We start from the raw sequence: 27,860 nt of genomic DNA, 5'->3' as shown, positions 1-27,860 counted from the left end.
GTGAAAAAACTAAAGTGGGAGAGAAGACGAAAGAAATTAGAAGAAAAGATGTGAGAGTGTTCCCGACGGTGTGAGCTACTACATAAGGTGAGTGAAATGAAGGCGTGGAAGCAGGTGAATGTGATAGAGTGAGGAACTGTGAGGTGTAGGTGTATGCGAATGAATACGTGTGTGAATGCTAGGTGAAGAGTCTCAATTTTGGGACATTTTCTTTCTGAATGCATAGATTAGGATTGTGTTTACGGATGAAAACAGCTTCTAATACCTTAAGTTCACGAAACCTACGAGCACGACACAAAACAGTGAAGCATGAATCATCATACACGGAGCGGCATTGGCTACTAGACAAGAGGTGTTTCTTAATGGCTGACCCTTTCGTTGTGGTCTCACCTTCAGTCCGGTCATCTTCATCTTGGTTGTCCAACTCACTCTCTTCATCACTACTCTCACCTTCCTCATCCTTTCCTCTTCCATCCCGTCCTCTGCACCCAACGACAATCCCACGCTACTGCTCGCTGCCAGTCCATGTCCGGTTGTAGATGTCATTACCAGCGCACGAGTCATGCTCCTTGTTACCGGTCTCCGTACCTGTGTTTGGCCAATTCCTTCAGTCTCACGTACCTGTGTACTTGTAGTACGTTCAACCGGTACTGTGTGGTTCTGTTGTAATTGTGCAACTGGCACCTGTTTGCGGGGACGGCCTCGTCCAGGTCGCTGGGCTTTGGATCCATCTGACAATAGGTACAGTGGTACATGTTGTTTGACGCGTGCGTTCAGGTGCTGAAGGGTTCTTCCTACATATCGGCTATCACAATGCCGACATTCAAAATGATAGATTACATGGCTAATCAGTTGGGTAGGAAGAACATCCTTCTTCACCGTGAACGCACGGGCCGTAGTAAAGACTGTTGTCAATGCTGTGGCAAAATAGGTTTGTCTGACAACAGTCCTCACGGCACGGGCCACATCCAGCGAAATTTGACCTTTCCATGGAAGTCGTAAAAACACACGACATGGGTCAGGTCCAAACTCAGGATCGGCAGCCTGAATATCAGGTTCGCTAAACAGCTTACTGAGGAGCTGAACAGGATATCCATTCTGAACGAATACCTTCTTCAGGAAACAAAGCTCTTGCTGAAGCTTATCAGGCGAGCAAATCCGCCTAGCGCGCATGATCAAATTTCGTACGAGATTAGTTTTGTATAAAGTCGAGCAATAGGAGTCGTAGACAATGTATTGCCCGGTGAACGTTGGTTTTCGATATACTGAAGTTGAAACACCCATCTCCGTTTTCTCGACTAACACATCGAGAAAAGACAAACGGTTTGACTGCTCATGTTCATGATAGTCTCAAGAACATCTATTAGGAACAACCATTTTAGATACATGTATTCTCATTCATCATTTTGTAATGTCCGCTTCACTAATACTATTAATCGCATTGATAAAGTTATTGTCTCCTCGTCGCCTTTTCATAAAATTAATAATTGGAAGACAAATGAAGGTGTGGAGGATCGCCCAAAAACACTGACAAGGAGACAGTAAACGGTACACAGTACTCGTATGCATGTACTTATACACGTTATAGCAGCACAACGAGAAAGACCATGATGCATAATGCTGCATCAATAAGTTTTACAGAGTTATTTTGGGAGTAGAAATGAAGATGTGTTCGAAGCAGTAAACTGCGTAAGCACTACGTTGAGCCAGAATATTGAAATACAGTTTCCTGCAGTCAAAACAAGACACTCACACTTCTCTGGTCTAGTTCGCCATTCTTATCGATAAACATGACTTGATTTAATTTCTTACGATGGTTCTTGAGAATGGATCAATGATGTCTTGAATAGATGTCTTCCTGAACGACTTCAACTGGGAGGCAGTTTCAGTTTCAACAAGCTGGACATTGTTTTTCTGTGGAGTCTTCCACAAGAAAGACAGAGCTACACACACGAAGGTGCTTGATGTACTCAGTACCTTCTTGGAAATGAACATAATTATTTTTATTTCCATCTTCATTATATTTTCGTCTCTGCATCGTCGACGATGTCCACTTCTGACTCCGTAATCTTGTCACCCATCCTCTCCAAAAACACAAATCGAGTGCTGCTTGCATGCTGGATCAGTTGAAGTCAGTCTCTGCTCTAGCAAGATCGGCATGCAAAAATTACATGACTGAAAATATTCCGAAATAGCTTTTCTGAACGACGAAGTTTGTTCTTCAAATATGATGAATAGCACAACCTACTAGCCAGAACATCCTCTCAAAAGAGATTCTATCTGAAGCCTGCAAGATTTTCGACCACCCTTCGTTTTGGAGAGGAGCCCACACACACCAGACTCGAGCTACAAGTAAACTACGCGGAGATCGAGAGTTGATCGAAATCTTTCTTGCTCACTTCTGAAACCTGTGAAGGAAAAAAGTATGCTGAACGCGTGAATGCCTACAGTTGAGTCGTAATATTTTGACGTGGATCCTGTGACCGTTCACAGAGAAAGTCGCGGCTGTTTCTGACTGGTCATCGGGATTCAAACTGGTGTGTGACTTCATGACTGCTCTTCGGGGATTTGTGACTGTTTGATTGGTCACGGGGATCGTGATCGGTCATCTAGACGTGACTGCTCACTGAGTCCTACATATAGACCAGTTATAAAAACCTTGGGTTCGCCTCGGTTTTTATACTGGGCTATATTTGTCCATATAAACTCGCTCCCTTGTTGTATTATACATTTTCACTTGGCTTCAGGTAATATAATATATCTATAAATCCTACTGTAGTTTCATCATTCTCTTTAGTCACGAATTCCATTGATAATTGTGACAAGAAAACGTTCTGGAATCCACTATTCGTCCCCACTGTTGTAATATGAGTGCGCATTTAGTTATATTTATCACATGGCACGTGATTGTTGCCCGTACTCCAGCGAATCAGCACCTTTCGCGCCGCGGGCAATAATATGCGATATTGCCCGCAAAAAAATAGTTTATTTGCCCGCAAAAAAATAGTTTATTTGAGCCCGAGCGCGCTAAAACATGACCACAGCTTTTTTTGAAAAAGTCGAGATAATCGCGATTTGAATTCCGCGGCAAAAAATACGAAGTGCATGCAGTGCAACGCGAGTCGCTGTTGTTGTTCTCCTCGCGGAGCTCGGTCGACTGGACTGTTCCGGCTGCAATTCTTTGTTGCAAGTAAGTTTATTTGTTTGAGTTTGTGTTCCATGTTGCGCTGAGTCGCCTAAAACTGATCGTCATCGATGTATCGACAGAAGAGCCTAGTAGTAGTAATGTACTGCGGAGCGGAAGAAGACGACATCATCGCACTCCATGCGCAGGATAAACTATTTTGAGGATTCGGGTCGGAAACAGAAGGAAGACGATGATGGCTACAGCGACGAGTCATTTGAGGGCGACACTTTCATCGAGCGTAAAAAGAATTGATGCTGGTAGTCCCACGATCTGCAGTGACGGGGAATTCTACTCTGATGACAACCTGGCAAGCGATTGGCATCGACACTGACTTGGGAGGTGAGTCGGCCGATGATTTGGCCAGAATGGACATCGCTGCACATATCCGGGACAATGCCAGTATTGGTTGCAAGTGCAAAAACAATCAATGGACTCTGCTGCTCCCTCAACTTGCTCAAGTCGATAATTTGAGTACCCTTATGCGGAACATCGCTAGCATGAGCAGTATGCAGCGAAAGCAGTACTCTCTGGCGAGCGGAGAAACCGTGTGCAGATGGGCTTTGGTGTGGGGAATATGAGTGCGACGTCTAGTATGTTGAGGAAGACTGTGTGCAGCAGTGTACACTGTATATCTGAAAGTACAGGTGGAGTGTGATGGAGAGGACATGGAGTACCAACTTCTTCCGCCAGCTACAGATGTTGACCGTGTTTTCGCTGGCGGTTCTCCAGTGGTGCTCCAAACAGGAGGCATTCCGGACAAGCAGCTCAGCTGCCTATAGACAATTTGGATGTGGCTGAGTACCTGTCAGCTCATGCTATAAGACCCTGGACAGAGGAATTGACCCGGAAAGGATGAACCAAGGGGCATATCAATTGTGTGCAAAAATGACAATCCCATTGCTGTACATAGAATTTCGCCATTTCAACAGTGCTGCATATAATACCATTGTAGCAACACAGTGAACATTAGGTGTGTTAGATCATTTTTAAACAAAAAACTGAAAATCGAATTTTTGGTCTGTGGTCATATTTTAGCGTGCTCTGGCTCATTTCAGTGATCGCGTGACTACGACGACTCTGTAGACTGTACGACTCTACGACGAGTCGCAGTGTAGCATTGAGACGAAGATGGAATTCTTTTTGGAGATGGACATCCCGGCAATGGACATGGCCTCGGACGTCTGCCATGTGGTGCTTGCAGGGATCATTTGTTCAGTCATGTTGGCAGCCTGACCGTCGGTAAGCGTGTGGATAAGATTCAGTTCTGCTCGAAGTGGTACTGTGATCACAAACAATTATTTGAAATAACACAAATTCAACTCAGCGTCGTGCGTTTTCAAATCTTCGCAAAGTCACTGCCTGTGTGTGGTCTTCATGTGCCACGCAAAACTCTTACCAGGCTCATCTGTCCTCTGCCTTCACCTTTGGTTGAACAACAAACACAACAATTCAGGAATGTTTTGCAATGAAAAATACAGCTATCTGGAGCTGAAAAGAAAGAAGAAAAATTGTCCTCAGAATTACACACCAGGGAGTCGTCAAATACTTGCACTTGTTGCAGTACTGTATTTGACAACTTCCTGATACACATGTAAGCATGAAGAAACTCTTTGTGGTAGCACTCTTAATTTTTCAACTGAAATTATGATTCTGCTGTATTTTATTGTCGTTGCCATGTCTATTGCTATGACGATGCGGTGCCGGCACTTTTTTTTCTGTCTCCGTCTTTCAGTACTGTATACTCTCTGATGGCCTGTAGCAGACTTTTTGTTAGGGTGTAGGAGAAATATCTTCATTTTTCCTGTTTTGATAATGATAGCACATCAATATACATTGTGGTCATAATGTGTTGGCATTTGGGCTAATTTCAACAGCAGCCCAATGGTCTGCTCTGTGGGCAATGTGATAAATTTGTTATCGCATGGTTGCAAGGGCCTTATGGCATATTATTGCCCCGAGAGGTTAGCCCGAGGGCCGTAGCCCCGAGGGCTAACCTCGAGGGGCAATAATATGCCATAAGGCCCTTGCAACCATGCGATAACATATACTTATTGCATTGTTAGAATGACCCAACTACGATAGAGCTTGGAGGCTCGGGGCCCTACGCTATGCCTTTTTGCCTAGGTCATCATGCATGTTATTAGAACTGATGGAAATGTTGTTGTTTTTTCGTTTTTTGGCTACATCACTCTTTCGCTTTGCATTCGCTTATGCTGGAATTTAGCATGTACTCGTATACAACTGTCCTGATGTTAGACATCAAGACCAATGGCGTTAGCCCTGGGCGGATTATGCCGGCATAATATTTGGCATAATCTTGGGATTTCGTCCAAAAATTATGCTCCGGCATAATGTACGGATTCCAACGTGTAAGGTCGGCATAATCTTTCGGTTTAGACAAAAATGATGCTTGCATGGCCGTGTGTTTATGCGTGGTTTCTCAATCCTGTATGTACAGCGTGAATACATAGTGGAACCGAGCATAATTTAGCATATTTGTTGGCGTAATTGTGGCATAATCAAAAGCATAATTTGACGATTGGCCGAGCATAGTCCACCAATGGCTAAATGGCGTAACTACTAGTGCTATGGCCCAAAAAGTGGTTTTCGGGTATTTTTTAAATTAAATTAGCAATTGTGAGTATGCTATGTTTTGCCCTAGCCCTGAGTTAAACCGGCCGGTAAAACTTGTTACATATTTTTCTCCGCACACTAAATATCCTACAGAACAAAGTACAATCGTTTATAGCCTCTTTCAATAAAAAAAACATTTGGACCCAAGGGGTAGGAGCCACCTTAAGGGGCAGGAATCGATCAAAGTGTGTCACGAGTTCACGTCTATGGTCCGTCGTACTTATTATGCTGTACACTTTGTGCCAGTCATCACAACAATGCGTGCGTTCACGGTGCGAAGGAGGTCCTGCCAACCCTCGACCTCTTTCATGCGATCTACAACTTTGAATGCCGACATTGTGCTAGTCGGTATGTTGGTAGGGGGCCTCTGGATCCCGCGTAAATTTGGGTTTCGTCGTGGTGACTCGACCGCTCTACAGCTCACCAAGCTGATCCAAAACATTGCCGACCATCGGCATATGGGGCGGAAAGTTGCCATGTGCCTTTTCGAACTCGAGAAAGCTTTCGACGCCGTGTGGCCCCTGCATTACTTGCTAAACTTTCCAAAGTATTCGGCGTGTGTTGCGCAGCGCTGGAGTGGATAACAGACTACCTATCCGGCAGAACGCGGGCTGTCTTTGTAGGTGGACTTCTCTCGGATGCTTTAACTGTTCTGTTCGGAGAGTCGCAGGGATCCATCCTAGGACCTCTCCTTTTCCTAGTGTACATTAATGATCTTCCCAGTCATGTAGAAGGTGTGACCTTATAATTTTGCTGACGATACTGCACTGCCGCGTTCAATGAGTGTCTAGACAGGCTGAGAGACAGTCCCCAGCGCGGTATCAACGAAATGCATCAGTGGATGACTAGATGGAGATTAAGACCTAATATCGCCAAGGCTGAGATAATATTCCTGCCGAACTCAGACCCAAACTATGCATTCACTCTTCCCGGATCTCTCACCGATATCACAGCGGTAAAGCAACACAAGCTTCTTGGTTTGGTCATGGACTCAGACGTATAGTTTAGCACACATGTCGACTATTATCTGTAGCAAAGTCAGTAAAGCTGTTGACTACCTCGTGTCTCACTGCTCCCACCTACCGCTTGAATGCATTTGCCTATTTTATCATTGCTATATTCTCCCATTTGTCTCTATTCCTCAACCGCCTGGTCATCCCTACTAAGTAAATCGTTGATGAGTACCCTGGAAGTCCGCAATAAGAGGATACTGAAAGTCCTTTTCCGCAAACCATCATACTTTCCTTCTTCCGAGCTGTATGATACGGTTAACACCTTACCCATCTCTAGGCAAGCGGATCGAAAACTGTGTAATGTTGTTCATTCTAATCGTCTTGACAAAGCCCCGCCACACTTGCGAAAAATAACTGGATTCTTCCCACTCGTCCTACCCGCAATCCCGGCACTTTGTCTAAAGCCCGAACATCAGCTTATACCAGATCTCCTTTTTTTCGCTGCCTATTCTCTCTGGCTGTCCCTGCCTCTATCAGTAAAATTGTCTTGTACGCTAAATGATTGCAAGGCCAACATATACCTCGTGTTTTAATAGCTGCCAACTGTTCATCTACATTTGTTTCTCTTTGCCTCCAGTAATGTGTAATATTTATTGGAAAGGCTTCTTGTCTGAAGCCTTTCCATACTGGTACTCGATGTTCCAGTTTTGTGACACGAGAATGGCACGAGAATTAGTGTACCGCTGAGTGTACCGCTATACACTTGGTCGACACGTAGTCGACACTTTGTTGATACTTTTTTGACACGTGATCCCGTCAACGGTCTGCTTTGTGCCAATGCCACTCGTTAAACGCCGATGTCGCGTACGACAAAGACGACTATCCCGTACGCAAAATAGTTGAGAATTGCATGACGTGGACCTGACCTGACGGCAAGGACAACTGCGAGGAGGCCCCCTGACGGGAAGGAGAACTGCAGAAGTCTACGAAGTCGAACGAGGAGGCCCCTTTTCCGTACCCCATACTGAAAAGTGCCATTGATGGATACCTTTTGCACCTGGAACGACCCCTTAAACGCTGTCGTGGCGACTATCCCGTACGCGAAATAGTTGAGAACTGCTGACGTGGACCTTTTGCACCTGGAACGGCCCCGTAAACGTTGTCGTGTCGGCGGAGTGAATGTGCAGGGTACTAGGGTGAAAAGAATTGCTGCAAAGACGTCCCCTCTACTAGGCTCTAGGCCTTTGCCTTTGGAGAATTGCTGCAAAGACGTCCGCTCTAGGCCTTTGGAGACATCGTGGGAACTCCTTCCGGTACTATACAAACTGCTGACGTGGCCGTGGACATGTACATGGAGAGTCATGGTGGGACTTCATGTACATGGATACATGGTGGGAATTCCTTCCGCCACCCCCGTACCGCAAAGCCAACGGTGGGGAAGGAGAAGTGCAGCCGTGCAGGAAGACGAACGAGGAGGAACCAGGATGAGCGAGCAATGGCAGGACTAGCTGGACCGTAAGTAATAGCTGAATTGTGCATGACAACTTGACATCCATGCGGCATTCGCCACTTGCCACTGGATATTTCTTGTCCACTAACAATGTCTCTCCTCTGCCCCCTGTGTGTCCACGGCCCTGTTGCTGAATTGGCCCGAGGAATCGAATGTCTTCCGCAACTGGAACGGCCCCGTGAACGCTATTGCGTCGGCGACTGAATGCGCAGGAGGGAAAATATTGCTGCGAAGACGTCTCCTCTAGACGACGGTAAGGCACCCCATTGATATGTTGCCAGTGTGTGCCAGGGTATTGCGCGATGGTGAATGAGGAATGATGAAGGGTACGGTGGGACTGTAGACCTGTTACCTTCTACTAACACGTTATCAGGTGGAGATTGTCTTGTACTCACTTTATCAGGTCGAGAGCGTATTGTAGTCACTCTCTCTATTCCTGTACTTCATTACGTTTAAGGTGTAAATATAACTTCTCCAAAAGATTTAATGGTCTACAGTCGTGTCGGAAGGGTATGGTGGGACTGTAGACATGTTACCTTCTAACACGTTATCAGGTGGAGAGTGTCTTGTACTCACGTTATCACTATATCCGGTCGAGAGCATATTGTAGTCACTCTCTCTATTCCTGTACTTCATTACGGTTCAGGTGTACGTATAACTTTTCCAAAAAATTTAATGGTTCACGTCTTCAGATAGAGAGCGTATTGCACCCACTGTCTAGTCTCTGTAGTGCATTGAGATTTTGTTGATCGAACATGAAATGAATACACAGATAAAGCCAGGCCAATTACATGGGGAGATGTCGCCAGAAGAACGTCTTCAGGTAGAGAGCGTATTGCACCCACTGTCTAGTCGATTTTGTGGATCGCACATGAAATAGATACACAGACAAAGCAGGCCAAGTACATGGGAGAGTGGACGATGTGCAGATCGACACGGCCTGCGGGTACTTCATTAAAGTTACCCGTGACATAACTAGGATAAAAGTTAATCACTGCAAAAACATTGCCAAGTATGTGAGCACTTTGGACTTGACAGAAAAGTGCACAGGGGACAAAACATACCGCCGTGACTGTCACTATCATGACAGCAGGTCACATCGCACGCAGCATCGCAGATCGTGTCGAATTGCGCATCATAATATTATTGCAAAATTGCTCCTGTGCATGCAAGTGGATTTCATTGCATTTCTCAGTTTGGGAAATGCTCGATTATGACAATTCTCCGTGTGAGTGCACTAGCCCTGAACAGACATGTAGGTGAACCGTTTGTGGTGTCTCATAGCCTACCTCACGACCTTCCGCTTTCTTTCTTCATCACTTGTATCTTGCAGGTATATCATCCCGTGACGACCACATTGAAGTCTGAATTTGAATTTTCATTGTGCTTCTACTGTGCATGTGTGTAACTTGTGGGGTAAACATGTGATGACATTGTATGCTGGCGACACGGTCAGGTGTTCATGCGTCTAACGTACACCTGCATGTTATGCATTGAAAAGGGTTTGCCACTTGCGATCCTGGGACGAGTATCAGGTCCGCTTTGTCCTGTGTGGGCTGTATGAGATTGCTGTTCACTTCTCTATCTGTTGAATATGTGACTTTATTCAAGTTTCTGGTGTATGATGACCACGTCCTTGCTTGTCACTTTGTATGATATTACATTCTGTATTCGCTGCTTCCATGGCATGGTCTGCAAACTGCAATCCTTGGGCAATTGTCATTTTCGCTATGTTGTGCTTTGGCCGTCAGCTTGTCTACACGCTGTAGTTGAATTATTTTTGTTTCACAACTGACTTCCTCAAGTACGGTAGCCACTGCTTTGCATAAAGAATTTCCTGTTTGTGTCGTGTGCATGTGCGTGTGTGTGCGTGGCCACGTGTGTGTGCCGTGTGCATACACATGTTTGTGTATCTGTGTGCGGGGTAGCGAGGCGGGGAGGGCTGGTATGTATCAGTGTGTTATTGCAGTCGCATGGCGACATACAGTACATCACGCGCGTGGTCATCATGTTTACCTTCGGGGTTGGGGTGGGGAGGGAACGGAAAAAGAGCTGAAATTATCCATATAAAAATCGCTCTGTGAGCGGTTCTGAAAAACCTTTACTGGTACTGCCCCGTCGTAAAAGTAAGAAATTAGAACTGGCCCATTGTCCCCCCAAATGCGAACTGATCCACCTAAATCGCGAATGACGGGACCCGAACGCACCAGTAGCACGAGGTTCCTACCTGTGGATGCAGATGGGGACGTTGGTCCGGACCATAGGCCATGTACTGTACTAGCGGTAGGCTTCCCTATCAAAATAATAAATTTTACTGCTACTACTGGTGTTACCCTATGATAATTGTCGTGATCCTGTGCCCTCCCGACCTCGTGCTACTGGTGCGTTCGGGTCCCGTCATTCGCGATTTAGGTGGATCAGTTCGCATTTGGGGGGACAATGGGCCAGTTCTAATTTCTTACTTTTACGACGGGGCAGTACCAGTAAAGGTTTTTCAGAACCGCTCACAGAGTGATTTTTATATGGATATTATTGTTGTACTCAATCTGCGGACAGCTGTTTCGTTCTTTATGATCTCATCAGCGCAGCTCAGAGGAAATGAGGTCGAACCTGATAGCAATGAAAAAAAAATTCCAATCAGGCCCGAAAGTACCTAGCCAGAGTGCTCAAACTAACAAGGCAAAATCTATTTTTGCTTTGTTTTTGTTTACTGCCATGGCTGACTACCGCCCCCACGCCCTCCCTCTATATTCTCTGGCCACGGGAAGGTGAAATAAAGAATTAAAATAAATTAATAAAAAGGACTGTTCAGCACCCGAACGCACGCATCAAACAACATATGCCACTTCATATTCTTCCACCCGGTGCACAATATGATAAACCCAAACGCGGGAGGACCAGGAAGCAACTGTTACCTACATGGGCGGAAAGTTCTCTCCCTGCCGTTCCGTATCTGACATCGGTGTTGGAGGGGCTTGAGCTTGGCAGCTCTTTAGAGGTGAGTGCGGAACAGCCATAGGTGCAGCCCTCTGATACCTGATTCTGTGCCGCTGGGTACTTTACATGAGGCTGTGCCTCGGGTGGTGGCATCACCTCTCCCTCCCCTGAACCTCCTTTTTCTGGGGTCTGTGTTCGTGGGGAGCACCCGTGGCGGGCGATTGGTCCAGCCGGAACCAGTGCCGGTTTCAACAGAAGGACTAACAACCATGGCAATAAGAACAACACCAGCTTCCCGTTTAACAAAAACAGAACATAATACACAATACAAAGTGGCAAATGACACACCACACAGATCTAGACCACATTATAATCTGACCTATGAATTCAAAGTAAACATACAAAGCAAACAATCGAATAGGGCGATGACCGACATGAAGGCAACGGCACCTGATTCAGATGGCGTTATGGCTAATATGCACGGGTGTTAGCCTTGGGACACACTGTCCGTCAACAAACGAGTCAACTGCAAGAGTATCGTCTACAGTTCAAAGCATGGACAATATCTCTTCAGGTAGCTGCACTGCTTTTAGAACTTGTGGATGTTCGATGTGGCTCAAAATTTAGAACTTACTCGTTTTGAGTATCAGCAGACGAATCAGATACTAAAAACTATTTTGTAAATGCTCTAACTGCCAAGGTGCTGGTTATAACGTCTTGCTTGCTACTATGATAATCAACAATAAATTTGCACTTGAAAGGTACGCAACGTATGGATGGCATACGGGATCGGGTTTGTTGCCGTACCAAAGCATGTAGCCTTCCAGCCGGAAGTATAAAAGGTCCAAGACAACACTGAAATATTTGTCTTGTGCGCTGTAACGTCCTGTTTACGCTCCCGTCCAGGCTCTTCGACAACACACAGAAAAAAATGTCAGGGAGGCCAAGACTTTGCCGACACTTCCTCACTCGGCGGGGCTGCAAGTATGGAGAGAAGTGCAAATTCGTCCATTCAGAAAGTAAGTACCTTTCCACAGAGATTGAAAACGTTGGACGTTATTAAGACACTTTCATTCTTGTTTCAGGTCTTAATCATAGTGCTGACGTGTGTTGTTTTCTTATTTACCTTTCGTGTTTCTTCAGGAGATGAAGTAGCGGTTAATTATCAATGCAAGCCGCAGTATGCCCAGAAACAGCAGCCCTCACACCATACACGGCAAGAACAACGCAAACACGACCATCCACAGCACTATGCGCAGCAGCAACATGGGAACAAACACGACCGGACCCATCACAACCATCCACGACAAGAGGCACGGCAATACAAGGTACAACAGAAGCAACTAGAAGCACCGCAGCACACGGCCTCTGAGGAGCCCATGGACACATCGGAGCCGTCCATGGCGTCCATGCAGTATGCATTCACCGAGGACCAACTGCATGAGCCAATGGACGAGTCTCCCTAGTCTCGTTTGGCCATATACTTCGGCCCCAAATGTGTCAGCTATTGTAGTCATCCAGAGTTATATACGAGGTTATAGTCTGGTTAAGGCCCCCTTAAACAGTTGGGGCCACTACTATTCTTTGTTTGAGTCATGGTTTTGAGCAAATATAAAATAATATTGTTTGAGTGTATCTGGCTTGAGTAAAGCATTATGCATAGCGATGATTGAGACGCAGAGGGTAACAGGTTGAAGACCTGCTTGGAAGCGGGAGGAATTAGTTCCAGCCGTGTTGCGACTCACAGTTAATAGGGAACTCGTGTCCTGGACCAAGGGTAACATGGATGCAGTTAATACTGGAAAAACTAAGATTTGGTGGACTTGACGTCAAGCACGGAGGAGGGCAGCCTGAAACGAATTTCAATGAAATAATGTTGAAAGCTAGATCAAAGCGAGGCGACGACGTGTAGTTCCGACCCACAGAGCTCGTAGCTGCAGTATTATAGTTAGAGGGGGGGGGGGAACATAAGATCAGATGAAGACCGAAAAATCATCACAAAACACCGAAACAGCGGTGTTTTTTCTGTTTCTGAGGGTGCCTTGAATCGTTTGTTAGGCGAGAGTTGTTGTGTCTTAATGTCATCATGCGCATCTGCTGTGCATGAAGTTGAAAAATGTACTCTTGATAACCACATCTTTTGAACGAACTGTTTGATGAAAAACATCAGATTTGACTGCCCCGTAACGAATTGTGCACGCTGGAGGGGTTTGCTGCCCCAGTTCACTGACACTTCCTCACTCAGCAGGGCTGCACGTATGGAGAGAATTGCAAATTCTACCATCCAGAAGGTAAGTGATTTAAAGTTTTTGATGTAATTGAAGACGCTCGACATTATTAAGAGTATAAGACCCTTTCATTGTCGCTTGAGGTCGCAATCATAGTTCTAAGGTGTGTGCTTTTTTTTGTTGTTTTTTGACATTTCGTGTTTGTTCAGGTGAGGAAGTAGCGGCTCATTATCAATATCAGCCGCAGTCCGTTCAGAATCAGCCCGCATCACACAATACACAGCAAGGCCATTGCAAGCAACACCATCAACAGCACTATGCACAGTAGTAACATTGGCCCAAACACTATCGCACCCATCATAGGCACGGTGCATGGCAATACAGATACATACAATACCAGGAAAAACAAAAGCAGCGAAAAGCACCAATGCACACGGCCTCCAAAGAGCTCATGGACCTCGGAACCGTCCATGGCGCCCATTCAGTATGCATACACTGAGGGCGATCTGAATGACTCCATGGACGTTTGGCCATATACTTCGGCCATAATTGTGGCTCCTGTTGTAGTCTGCTGCAATTACGTTCGCTGTTATAGTCTGGGGCGAGGCCCCCTTTACACAGTTGGGTTCACCACTTTTCTTTGTTATCGTCTTGATTTTGAAGAAAATCTAAATTTTATTTTAGAGTATATCTAGCATATCCAAGGCATTGTGCATAGCAACGGGAAGTAGAGCTGTGTTGACCCTGGATAACGACAGAGGTTACAGAAGAAACTTCTTTTTCATTTCCCCGGGAATTAAAATTATTATGTTCACACCTACGTTACGCCACAAAACTGCAGTTGTGTCGACAGTTTCGTGATTATGGGACAAGTCCTCGGTGGATCGGAAGGATATCGGTTAAAACAGGCTCAGTCCAGCCCAGCCAGATACGAGGACTTAAGGGGGTCATCACGGCAAATAATTCTGTAAAACCAATGTAAAACCTTGTGGACTCAACGTTACGCAAGGAGGAAAGCAGCTTGAGGAAATCAAATTTCAAAGAGATGGTTGCGACAGGTACATGAAAAACGAGGCCAGCACGCGCCGTTCAGACCAATATTACAGTCAGGGTCGGATTGTAGCAGATGGGCTGTAGACTAAAACTTATTTTATTGGTTGTAATAAAATCGGGGATGCATGTACAGAAGTGTAAATTTTACCAAGCAGAATTTAAGTACAATTCCATAACAATAAAAAGGTCGACGTTAATCAGACCCTTTCATTGCTGCTTCACGTCCCAATCCCAAGCTTGTGTTTATTTCTAATTGACATTTCGTATTTGTTGTTGTATTTGTCATTACGATTATCAGCCGTAGAATGTCCATGTGCAGCATTCCTCACACCATGCACAGCAAGGCCAACGCAAGCGCCATCACCCAATGAACTATGTTCAGCAGCCATAACATGAACACAATCCCAGTCATCTATGGCACCATGCACTGGAATATAGTATAAAAAACCGATGCCAACTGCTAGGAAAGAGCCACATCCTTATGAAGATGAGGGTGAGCACAACGAACCACAGAAGCACCGAAAAACACCGCAGCTCACAGCCTCCGCTGCGGCACTAATACATGTGACCGTGTAGGAAGAAAAGGCTATGCACACATCGGGGGCGTACATGGAGCCTATTCAGTGCGCACACACTGAGGTGTACATGTACGAGCCCATGAACCATTCTCCCTAGTCTCGTTTGGCCATGTTCTTGAGCCACAAATGTGTTTTCTGTTGTAGTCCGCCACAATTGTCTACCCTGTGAAAGTCTGGGTCCAGCCCCCCTTCGCACCAATGTTCAAAGAGGACATTGTGGAAGTAAATCTGACTTTTCGAATCGGGAAAGTTGAAAGAGTTTAACACCTAAAGAGAAATGCTGTGCACCGGCTTGTTTTGAAAAGAAGAAACTTTAAGAGGGATGTGTAGAATCACCAAAACCATAAAAATACGGCTGTTATACAAAGTATTTCCACAGGTAAAAGTCCAAGAGGGCATTGAAACTATGGGTCGTGAGCACTGTAATAGCACCGGCAGAAGTCCGTGACGTTGAAAACTTGTTTCTAGCTCCCATAATAGGAGATGATCCTCCAAACCTACTAGCGGTACGCCAAGACAACGTACAAGCATCTTGCCGACTCTGTCGCTTATTATTAATATTACTTTTATTATTTTTTGAACGGATTGGGAGAACTTCAAATACAAAGGATCAGTTGGGGAAGTGAACTGCCTGAAAAGAGAAAACATCGCGAGACCCACCAGGACTCGAACCTAGGACTTTCCTTGTCATTAGCAATGCTCTAACCACTGAGCTATGGGACCAGGCTGAATGTAGAAGGCGCTGAATGTAGAAGGCGCTGACAAGTTTTTTCACTCCAAAGGCAGCTCACAACATGTGCCACACATACTGATGGCACTTGGGTCTTTCTCCCTCCCCCAGGGGACCAACAACGGTAAGTTTCTGGACCCTACCAGAAGTGAAAGAAAAGTGATTAATTTCTGAACGGATTGGGAGAACTTCAAATACAAAGGATCATTTGGGGATGTGAACTGCCTGAAAATAGAAAAAATCGCCAGACCCACCAGGAATCGAACCTGGGACCCTGCTTGTCATGAGCAATGGTCTAACCACTGAGCTATGGGACCAGGCTGAACCTCACATACATTGAGTAAGACCCACAAAGAGATAATCATAACACTAGTCATGATAACTTGTATTGTGGCAACACTGGCCAACACTCAGATGCACTGCTTCTTCACACAGCTGAACAATTCTTCCTTCTTCTCAACGTTTCAGTCACTCTGACCATCTTCGGGAGTGTTGGCCAGTGTTGCCACAATACAAGTTGCTATAATGAAGCTGCGTGAAGCGTCGTTCCGAATTTATACTAGTTATGATGTTCCTGGTATATTCCCACGTTATTATTATTATTACTCATAAAAAGGACACACTTCAGGCTCATTACAAACATCTTGAAAGTTTTTGTCTTCACAAGTATACTTTCAAGCCTTCTCATCAGGTGAAATACAGCCAAGGGGAAAGGAACAGGAACAGTGGATTAAATACAGTAAGAAGGTGGTAAAACAGCGCAAAAAAAAAGAAAGAAAGAAGATAGCTAAAGTAAACAGCGAAAATTGCTATAATGACACAAAGGTGCAAATGCGAGAAAACTCAATAAGCGTGACATGTAGTGCGACATCAAGAGACAACCACTGGACATACATGTAACTAACGAGGTTTTGACGACCTACGTAACAGCCTAAGTGTGAATTTGATTTATTTCTGCTTGCAAAGGTTGGGTTTCTTTGTGTGGATGTATACAGCTTCCAAAACATTCAGCAATCTAGCACTGCGTACACGTGACACAATCGAAAAACAATCATCTGAATACACAGCACGACAATCAGGATGCTCAAACCAATGACTAGCAATGGACGACTCATACTTATCAGAACTAACATCAGAACAATCAGCATGTGCGGTGGACACATCCGATTTCACATTGCTAGTCGAGTGGACCCTAGCCGTTGCCTCTGTCTGTGCTTTAGTCGCTGCCATCGCCGCCGTTGCCGATCTTGTCACTCTTCTGGTTGATGCGGTTCCTGTCACTGCCACGCCAGAAGGTGTCTTGTCCGGTTGTTTTTCTGGTGGTCTAGTTAATTATGAGCCTGAAGTGTGTCCTTTTTATGAGTATTACCGCATTTTTGTCTCAGAGGAAACTGTTTATTATTATTATTATTATTACCTTTTTCTATAGTTATATTGTTGTTTTGTTCACAGGAGTCACATATCCCTGAAGACGCCATCTTGGGCGAAAATTTGGAAAGGAATTTGAAGTTTGGTTAGGAGAGATTTGGAGAGATTTTAATTTTTTTTGTAGCCAAGGACTTGCGGCCGTGGGCGGTAAAAATTTAAAAGTCATGACAGGGCTACAGAGGAGGTACGCCATTCTTATATTATTATTGTAAGGAATAATTGGAGGCGTATCCAATTTCGAAAGAAATGTGTCAACACCGACGCGATGCACACAGGCAGGTAGGCCAATTTTTTTAACCGAACGTTTTCGTTCCGTTCTCATCATGGGTAAATACAGGGAATAATGGAAAAATGTCAAATACAGCAACTTATAGAGCAAAAGCATAGATTGAGAACTCACGCTATACGTGTGGAAAAATATTTAAAACAGCTGAACAAGTCAACAACAGGGTGAAAGTGAAGAAATGACTAAAACAAAATGAAAACATCAATGAGAAGAAGCGTTCTTCTTTTTTTGATTCATGTGCATGTTCCTTTTCCTCGAACGAAAAATCTATTCTATTCGAACACCTATCACACCCACGCACCGTATGGATGGCATACGGGATAGGGTTTGTTGCCGTACCAAAGCATGTAGACTTCCAGCCGGAAGTATAAAAGGTCCAAGACAACACTGAAATATTTGTCTTGTGCGCTGTAACGTCCTGTTTACGCTCCCGTCCAGGCTCTTCGACAACACCCAGAAAACATGTCAGGGAGGCCAAGACTTTGCCGACACTTCCTCACTCGTCGGGGCTGCAAGTATGGAGAAAAGTGCAAATTCGTCCATTCAGAAAGTAAGTACCTTTCCACAGTGATTGAAAAAGTTGGACGTTATTTAGACACTTTCATTCTTGTTTCAGGTCTTAATCATAGTGTTGACGTGTGTTGCTTTCTTATTTACCTTTCGTGTTTCTTCAGGAGATGAAGTAGCGGTTAATTATCAATGCAAGCCGCAGTATGTCCAGAAACAGCAGCCCTCACACCATACACGGCAAGAACAACGCAAACACGACCATCCACAGCACTATGCGCAGCAGCAACATGGGCACAAACACGACCGGACCCATCACAACCATCCACGACAAGAGGCACGGCAATACAAGGTACAACAGAAGCAACTAAATGCACCGCAGCACACAGCCTCTGAGGAGCCCATGGACACATCGGAGCCGTCCATGGCGTCCATGCAGTATGCATTCACCGAGGACCAACTGCATGAGCCAATGGACGAGTCTCCCTAGTCTCGTTTGGCCATATACTTCGGCCCCAAATGTGTCAGCTATTGTATTCATCCAGAGTTATATACGAGGTTATAGTCTGGTTAAGGCCCCCTTAAACAGTTGGGGCCACTACTATTCTTTGTTTGAGTCATGGTTTTGAGCAAAAATAAAATAATATTGTGTGAGTGTATCTAGCTTGAGTAACGCATTATGCATAGCCACCATTGAGAAGCAGAGGGTACCAGGTTGAAGACCTGTTTGGAAGCGGTAGGAATTAGTTCCAGCCGTGCTGCGACTCACAGTTAATAGGGAAATCGTGTCCTGGAACGAGGGTAACATGGATGCAGTTAATACTGGAAAAACGAGGACGGTTAGTTCCGACCCACAGAGCTCTTAGCTGCAGTATAAAAGTTAGAGGGGGGGGGGGGGGGGAACACCAGATGAGACGAAGACCAAAGATTCATCTCAAAACACGGAAACAGCAGGGTTTTTCTGCTTCTGAGGTTGCGTTGAATCGTGTGTTAGGCGAGAAATGCTGTGTCTTAATGTCATCATGCGCATCTGCTGTGCATGAAGTAGAAAAATGTACTCTTGATAACCACATCTTTTGAACCAACCAATTTGACTTCCCGGGAGCCGAATTGTGCACTCTGGAGGGGTTTGCTGCCCCAGTTCACGGACACTTCCTCACTCAGCGAGGCTGCAAGTATTGAGAGAATTGCAAATTCTACCATCTAGAAGTTAAGTACCTAATTTAAAATAATTGAAAACGCTCGACATTAATAAGACCCTTTCATTGTCGCTTCAGGTCACAATCATAGTTCTAATGTGTTTTTTTCTTTTCTTTTAGAAATTTCGTGTTTGTTCAGGAGAGAATGTAGCGGCTCATTATCAATATCAGCCGCAGTACGTCAAGAATAAGCCCGCATCACACTTTACACAGCAAGGCCATTGTAAGCACGACAATCCACAGCACTATGCACAGCTGTAACATGGGCCCAAACACCATCGCACCCTACACAACCATCATAGACACGGTGCATAGCAATACAAAAATGAACAATACAAGGAACAACAGAAGCAACGAAAAGCACCACAGCACATGGCCTCCGAATAGCCAATGGACACCTCGGAGCCGTGCATGGCGCCCATTCAGTATGCATACAAACAGGACGATCTGAATGACTCCATTGACGTAGTCAGCTGTAATTACGTTCGCTGTTCTAGTCTGGGGCAAGGCCCCCTATAAACAGTTGGGTTAACCACTGTTCTTTGTTATCGTCATGATTCTTAAAAAAATTGAAATCTTATTTGAGATTATATCTGGCAAATCTAACTCATTGTGCATAGCTAGGGGAAGTAGAGCTGTGTTGACCCTGGATAGCGACAGAGGTTACAGAAGAAACCTCTTTTTCATTGCCCCGGGTATTAAAATATTATTTTCACACCTACGTTCCACCACAAAACAGCAGTTGTGTCGAAAGTTTCGTGATGATGGGACAAGTCCTTGATTGAACGGAAGGATAAAGGTTAAAACAGGCTCAGTTCTGCCCTGCCAGATACGAGGATTTATGGGGATCATCACGGCAAATAATTCTTTAAAACAAATGTAAAACGTTGTGGATTCAACGTTACGCAAAGAGGAAAGCAGAGTGAGGAAATCAAATTTCAAAGAGATGGCTGCGACAGCTACATCAAAAACGAAGCGAGCACGCGCGGTTCAGACCAAATTTACAGTCGGGGTCGAATCGTAGCAGATAGGATGTAGACTAAAACTTAGTTTATTGGTTATAATAAAATCGTGGATGCATGTATGGACAGAAGTGTAAATTCTACCAAACAGAACTTAAGAGAGCATATCTGAGAAAACCAGAACATATGTGCAAGTCGATCTCTCAGATTTCGCTCAAATTTTGCAGGTAGGTTTGCTTTGGGGTGTAGATCGATATTCCAAAGCCCACGCGAAATCTTTTGAAGGGACCCATGACATTGGCATACCCCTCAATATTGGCCCAATATTGGCACGATTTATGGGTCTACAAACGAGCCACGGCACAGCGTACAAGAACAAGCTACGAACAAAACTCCATCAAGCCAACATTACCTCACCTTAGAAGAGTTCTTGGGGCAGCACCACTTAGCCACGCCAGCATCCCAGAAGACGAGGGCAATCATCCCTTGACGCCAAACTACAAGCGCTGATAAAACAGCGAGCTACGTCCTCAATCAGCAAACACTAAACACCGGCAGATAGTAGAACACCTCTTCTAGCACTGAGGACATGTCCCCCATCATCCTTTTTGGGTTTTCTTGAAATAAACAATTTTGAATTTTTCCACTCGACCATTCTGAAATACGCCCAAACTCATACCTGCGCAGGAAAGCTCGCCCCTCCGCGACGTCTAGTCAGCAATTTCTACTCCAACACCCCTCCCAACGCTGCAGAACAAAGTGTATTGTTGACTCTGACAAGGAAAAGCAGCGGTGATCACTTGTTACTCCAAACGACAAGCTTCTCCTTGCGCCACCAACATTTTTCGGTGCAACAGTTGATGCAAAAGTGACTGAATTTTTGCGTGTAGTTTTTGGATTTTACTGCCAGAGGAATGATGCAATCACGTGCTTCGTGACACAAGAATGCCAGGTCTCGTAGATCACGGTTCAGCAGTTGTTCCGAGTCACCTTGATCAAGCGCACCTGCACTTGCATGGATCATCCGTTGATCAAGATCGGATCAAGTGCATCTTGATGTCCAGCTCAAGAGCACGCATGTCGTGTTGTAGGCCTTCCAGCCGGGACTTTCCCTCAACATGCAGCACAGAGACTAGGGCGAGTAGGGTCAAATCACGTTGTTCATGACGTAAGAAATCTGCCATGTGGGCGCGCTACATACCCCATGCAACCAGTGTAGGCCGCGCGCTGGTCAACTCCAAGCGTCCTTGATGGCATATGCGCATGGACAATGGTCATTCCTTGCTGTTGCAGATCTACGTGGATCATCAGCATGTAAACTAGCCGTAGTTCCTGTTGAACCATGTTCGGGATGAGCGAGGTTAGTGTGAAAAAATGCATCCCTGTTCCTACTGCAAGAGGAAATATCTCAAAGAATTCTTGCCAATGCAATACTGCTAGTGCTATAACGATAGTTTCTGAATGTTCTGAGCAGAGCATGCAAGAAATATAATGCATCTTACCTCCTCCCTCATGGTCCGTTTCGAATAGCGCCTCGGGAACGATCGTGATCATGTGCATTGTGTCGTGCAACAGAAAGCATTATCCTACGTCACGATCCACGTGATTTCTTCATTCCTCTTGCAGTAAAATCCTAAAACTACACGCAAAAATTCAGTCATTTTTTCATCAACTGTTGCACCGAATTATGTTGGTGGCGCAAGGAGAAGCTTGTCGTTTGGAGTGACAAGTGATCACCGCTGCTTTTCCTTGTCAGAGTCAACAATACACTTTGTTCTGCAGCGTTGGGAGTGGTGTTGGAGTAGAAATTGCTGACTAGACGTCGCGGAGGGGCGAGCTTTCCTGCGCAGGTATGAGTTTGGACGTATTTCAGAATGGTCGAGTGGAGAAATTCAAAATTGTTTATTTCCAGAAAACCCAAAAAGGATGATGGGGGACATGTCCTCAGTGCTAGAAGAGGTGTTCTACTATCTGCCGGTGTATAGTGTTTGCTAATTGAGGACGTAGCTCGCTGTTTTATCAGCGCTTGTAATTTGGCTATTTTCAAGACGATCATTTGTGGCGTCAAGTTATGATTGCCCTCGTCTTCTGGGATGCTGGCGTGGCTAAGTGGTGCTTCCCCAAGAACTCTTCTAAGGTGAGGTAATGTTGACTTGATGGAGTTTTGTTCGTAGCTTGTTCTTGTACGCTGTGCCGTAGCTCGTTTGTAGACCCATAAATCGTGCCAATATTGGGCCAATATTGAGGGGTATGCCAATTTCATGGTTCCCTTCAAACGATTTTGTGCGGGCTTTGGAATGTCGATCTACACCCCAAAGCAAACCTACCTGCAAAATTTGAGCGAAATCTGAGAGATCGACTTGCACATATGTTCTGGTTTTCTCAGACATGCTCTCTTAAGTGTAATTCCATAACAATAGAAGAGGGAAAGTAATTCGGGCGGACACATCCATTCCCATAGCGCTGCACAACACACCCGAAGCAGGTCCGTTATTTTTACAACGTTTCGCTACTCGGCCATCGTCAGGTAATAACAATGATTACCGTTGAAGCCACGCAAGAGCAGTATAAACGCAGAGTGTAGCGCCAAAAAAGAAGCGAATTATGTCACCTAGTATGCAGAAGGGGGAGGGGACAGAGAGAGAGAAAGAGAGAGAGAGAGAGAGAGAGAGAGAGAGAGAGAGAGAGAGAGAGAGAGAGAGAGAGAGAGAGAGAGAGAGAGAGAGAGAGAGAGAGAGAGAGAGAGAGAGAGAGAGAGAGAGAGAGAGAGAGAGAGAGAGAGAGAGAGAGAGAGAGAGAGAGAGAGAGAGAGAGAGAGAGAGAGAGAGAGAGAGAGAGAGAGAGAGAGAAGGTGCAACTACCACATCACGGAGACAAAGGAGCAGAAGGTAGCGCGCACTGTGAAGTGTGGGAGCGTGCCACGGTGTTAAGCAGAGTGTAGCGCCAAACAGAAATAATGATGCGAGTTATGTCACCTCTATGCAGAGGGCCAGAGAAGGTGCAACTGTGGACATCACGGAGAAGAAGAGCGCGTCATTGTGCTCTGCGAAGTGAGGGTACATACCAAATAATGATGGTGTTAATTCTAGCACATTAAAGGAGGGGAGCACCGAGGCCCATGAGCCAAAGCACTATGAATTTAATCACAGAATGTGTGAGAAAAGCAGACAACTGCGAAATCTCACGCTTCCATGCCAAACTGTTACCACCAGGGACACGACCAGGCTTCAGGAACAGAATGGATTTGAGTGACCCGCCTCATATTATCTTCAGAGATATTGAGTAGCAGCAGGGGAAGCTGAGAAATTTCACAATAACTGGTTCGGATGTGATGTGCAGCGCTATAGGAATGGTTGTGTCCTCCCGAATTATTTTCATAGATGAAACTGCAGGAAGCCAATGCCCTTCTTTAAGAATAGAAAAGGGTCGACGTTAATCAGACCCTTTCATTGCTGCTTCACGTCCCAATCCCAACCTTGTGCTTATTTCTAATTGACACTTCGTATTTGTTGAGAAGAGGAGGTAGCGGCTCATTGCGATTATCACCCGCAGAATGTTCATGTGCTGCATGAACGGATTGGGAGAACTTCAAATACAAAGGATCAGCTGGGGAAGTGAACTGCCTGAAAATAGAAAAATTCGCCAGACCCACCAGGAATCGAACCTGAGACCCTGCTTGTCATGAGCAATGCTCTAACCACTGAGCTATGGGACCAGGCTGTACCTCACATACATTGAGTAAGACCCACAAAGAGATAATCATAACACTAGTTATGATAACTTGTATTGTGGCAACACTGGCCAACACTTAGATGCACTGCTTCTTCACACAGCTGAACAATTCTTCCTTCTTCTCAACGTTTCGGTCACTCTGACCATCTTCGGGAGTGTTGGCCAGTGTTGCCACAATACAAGTTGCTATAATGAAGCTGCGTGAAGCGTCGTTCCGAATTTATACTAGTTATGATGTTCCTGGTATATTCCCACGTTATTATTATTATTATTTTCACAATTAACTAGACCACCAGAAAAACAACCGGACAAGACACCTACTGGCGTGGCAGTCACAGGAACCGCATCAACCAGAAGAATGACAAGATCGGCAACGGCGGCGATGGCAGCGACTAAAGCACAGACAGAGGCAACGGCTAGGGTCCACTCGACTAGCCATGTGAAATCGGATGTGTCCACCGCACATGCTGATTGTTCTGATGTTAGTTCTGATAAGTATGAGTCGTCCATTGCTAGTCATTTGTTTGAGCATCCTGATTGTCGTGCTGTGTATTCAGATGATTGTTTTTCGATTGTGTCAAGTGTACGCAGTGCTAGATTGCTGAATGTTTTGGAAGCTGTATACATCCACACAAAGGAACCCAACCTTTGCAAGCAGAAACAAATCAAATTCACACTTAGGCTGTTACGTAGGTCGTCAAAACCTCGTTAGTTACATGTATGTCCAGTGGTTGTCTCTTGTTGTCGCACTACATGTCACGCTTATTGAGTTTTCTCGCATTTGCACCTTTGTGTCATTATTGCAATTTTCGCTGTTTACTTTAGCTATCTTCTTTCTTTCTTTTTTTTGCGCTGTTTTACCACCTTCTTACTGTATTTAATCCACTGTTCCTGTTCCTTTTCCCTTGCCTGTATTTCACCTGATGAGAAGGCTTGAAAGTATACTTGTGAAGACAAAAACTTTCAAGATGTTTGTAATGAGCCTGAAGTGTGTCCTTTTTATGAGTATTATCGCATTTTTGTCTCAGAGGAAACTGTTTATTATTTACATTTTTCTGTAGTTATATTGTTGTTTTGTTCACAGGAGTCACATATCCCTGAAGACGCCATCTTGGGCGAAAATTTGGAAAGGAATTTGAAGTTTGGTTAGGAGAGATTTGGAGAGATTTTAATTTTTTTTGTAGCCAAGGACTTGCGGACGTGGGCGGTAAAAATTTTAAAATCATGACAGGGCTACAGAGGAGGTACGCCATTCTTATTTTATTATTGTAAGGAATAATTGGAGGCGTATCCAATTTCGAAAGAAAGGTGTCAACACCGACGCGATGCACACAGTCAGGTAGGCCAATTTTTTTAACCGAACGTTTTCGTTCCGTTCTCATCATAGGTAAATACAGGGAATAATGGAAAAAATGTCAAATACAGCAACTTATAGAGCAAAAACATAGATTGAGAACTCACGCTATACGTGTGGAAAAATATTTAAAACAGCTGAACAAGTCAACAACAGGGTGAAAGTGAAGAAATGACTAAAACAAAATGAAAACATCAATGAGAAGAAGCGTTCTTCTTTTTTGGATTCATGTGCATGTTCGTTTTCCTCGAACGAAAAATCTATTCTATTCGAACACCTATCACACCCACGCAACGTATGGATGGCATACGGGATAGGGTTTGTTGCCGTACCAAAGCATGTAGACTTCCAGCCGGAAGTATAAAAGGTCCAAGACAACACTGAAATATTTGTCTTGTGCGCTGTAACGTCCTGTTTACGCTCCCGTCCAGGCTCTTCGACAACACCCAGAAAACATGTCAGGGAGGCCAAGACTTTGTCGACACTTCCTCACTCGGCGGGGCTGCAAGTATGGAGAGAAGTGCAAATTCGTCCATTCAGAAAGTAAGTACCTTTCCACAGTGATTGAAAAAGTTGGACGTTATTTAGACACTTTCATTCTTGTTTCAGGTCTTAATCATAGTGTTGACGTGTGTTGCTTTCTTGTTTACCTTTCGTGTTTCTTCAGGAGATGAAGTAGCGGTTAATTATCAATGCAAGCCGCAGTATGTCCAGAAACAGCAGCCCTCACACCATACACGGCAAGAACAACGCAAACACGACCATCCACAGCACTATGCGCAGCAGCAACATGGGCACAAACACGACCGGACCCATCACAACCATCCACGACAAGAGGCACGGCAATACAAGGTACAACAGAAGCAACTAAATGCACCGCAGCACACAGCCTCTGAGGAGCCCATGGACACATCGGAGCCGTCCATGGCGTCCATGCAGTATGCATTCACCGAGGACCAACTGCATGAGCCAATGGACGAGTCTCCCTAGTCTCGTTTGGCCATATACTTCGGCCCCAAATGTGTCAGCTATTGTATTCATCCAGAGTTATATACGAGGTTATAGTCTGGTTAAGGCCCCCTTAAACAGTTGGGGCCACGACTATTCTTTGTTTGAGTCATGGTTTTGAGCAAAAATAAAATAATATTGTGTGAGTGTATCTAGCTTGAGTAACGCATTATGCATAGCCACCATTGAGAAGCAGAGGGTACCAGGTTGAAGAACTGTTTGGAAGCGGTAGGAATTAGTTCCAGCCGTGCTGCGACTCACAGTTAATAGGGAAATCGTGTCCTGGAACGAGTGTAACATGGATGCAGTTAATACTGGAAAAACGAGGACGGTTAGTTCCGACCCACAGAACTCTTAGCTGCAGTATAAAAGTTTGAGGGGGGGGGGGGGAACACCAGATGAGACGAAGACCAAAGATTCATCTCAAAACACGGAAACAGCAGGGTTTTTCTGCTTCTGAGATTGCGTTGAATCGTGTGTTAGGCGAGAAATGCTGTGTCTTAATGTCATCATGCGCATCTGCTGTGCATGAAGTAGAAAAATGTACTCTTGATAACCACATCTTTTGAACCAACTGTTAGGGAAACGACATCGGATTTGACTTCCCGGGAGCCGAATTGTGCACTCTGGAGGGGTTTGCTGCCCCAGTTCACGGACACTTCCTCACTCAGCGATGCTGAAAGTATTGAGAGAATTGCAAATTCTACCATCTAGAAGTTAAGTACCTAATTTAAAATAATTGAAAACGCTCGACATTAATAAGACCCTTTCATTGTCGCTTCAGGTCACAATCATAGTTCTAATGTGTTTTTTTTCTTTTCTTTTAGAAATTTCGTGTTTGTTCAGGAGAGAATGTAGCGGCTCATTATCAATATCAGCCGCAGTACGTCAAGAATTAGCCCGCATCACACTTTACACAGCAAGGCCATTGTAAGCACGACAATCCACAGCACTATGCACAGCTGTAACATGGGCCCAAACACCATCGCACCCTACACAACCATCATAGACACGGTGCATAGCAATACAAAAATGAACAATACAAGGAACAACAGAAGCAACGAAAAGCACCACAGCACATGGCCTCCGAATAGCCAATGGACACCTCGGAGCCGTGCATGGCGCCCATTCTGTATGCATACAAACAGGACGATCTGAATGACTCCATTGACGTAGCCAGCTGTAATTACGTTCGCTGTTCTAGTCTGGGGCAAGGCCCCCTATAAACAGTTGGGTTAACCACTGCTCTTTGTTATCGTCATGATTCTGAAAAAAATTGAAATCTTATTTGAGATTATATCTGGCAAATCTAACTCATTGTGCACAGCTAGGGGAAGTAGAGCTGTGTTGACCCTGGATAGCGACAGAGGTTACAGAAGAAACCTCTTTTTCATTGCCCCGGGTATTAAAATATTATTTTCACACCTACGTTCCACCACAAAACAGCAGTGGTGTCGAACGTTTCGTGATGATGGGACAAGTCCTTGATTGAACGGAAACAGGCTCAGTTCTGCCCTGCCAGATACGAGGATTTATGGGGATCATCACGGCAAATAATTCTTTAAAACAAATGT

At 44.9% G+C, this 27,860-nt stretch overlaps 1 long non-coding RNA gene across 1 annotated transcript; it reads left to right on the top strand.

Moving 5' to 3' along the window:
* Positions 1-17,928: 17,928 nt before the first annotated feature.
* LOC135818988 (uncharacterized) lies at positions 17,929-18,690 on the top strand. Its single transcript, XR_010553849.1, has 2 exons — positions 17,929-18,074; positions 18,199-18,690. It is a non-coding gene; the product is annotated as an uncharacterized LOC135818988 (long non-coding RNA).
* Positions 18,691-27,860: the final 9,170 nt, after the last annotated feature.

The sequence above is a fragment of the Sycon ciliatum genome, chromosome 6 (genome assembly GCF_964019385.1).
Source record: "Sycon ciliatum chromosome 6, ocSycCili1.1, whole genome shotgun sequence".
Lineage (NCBI taxonomy): Eukaryota > Metazoa > Porifera > Calcarea > Leucosolenida > Sycettidae > Sycon > Sycon ciliatum.
The sequence above is the reverse complement of the archived record's forward strand: the minus strand, read 5'-3'. Positions and strand labels throughout refer to the sequence as shown.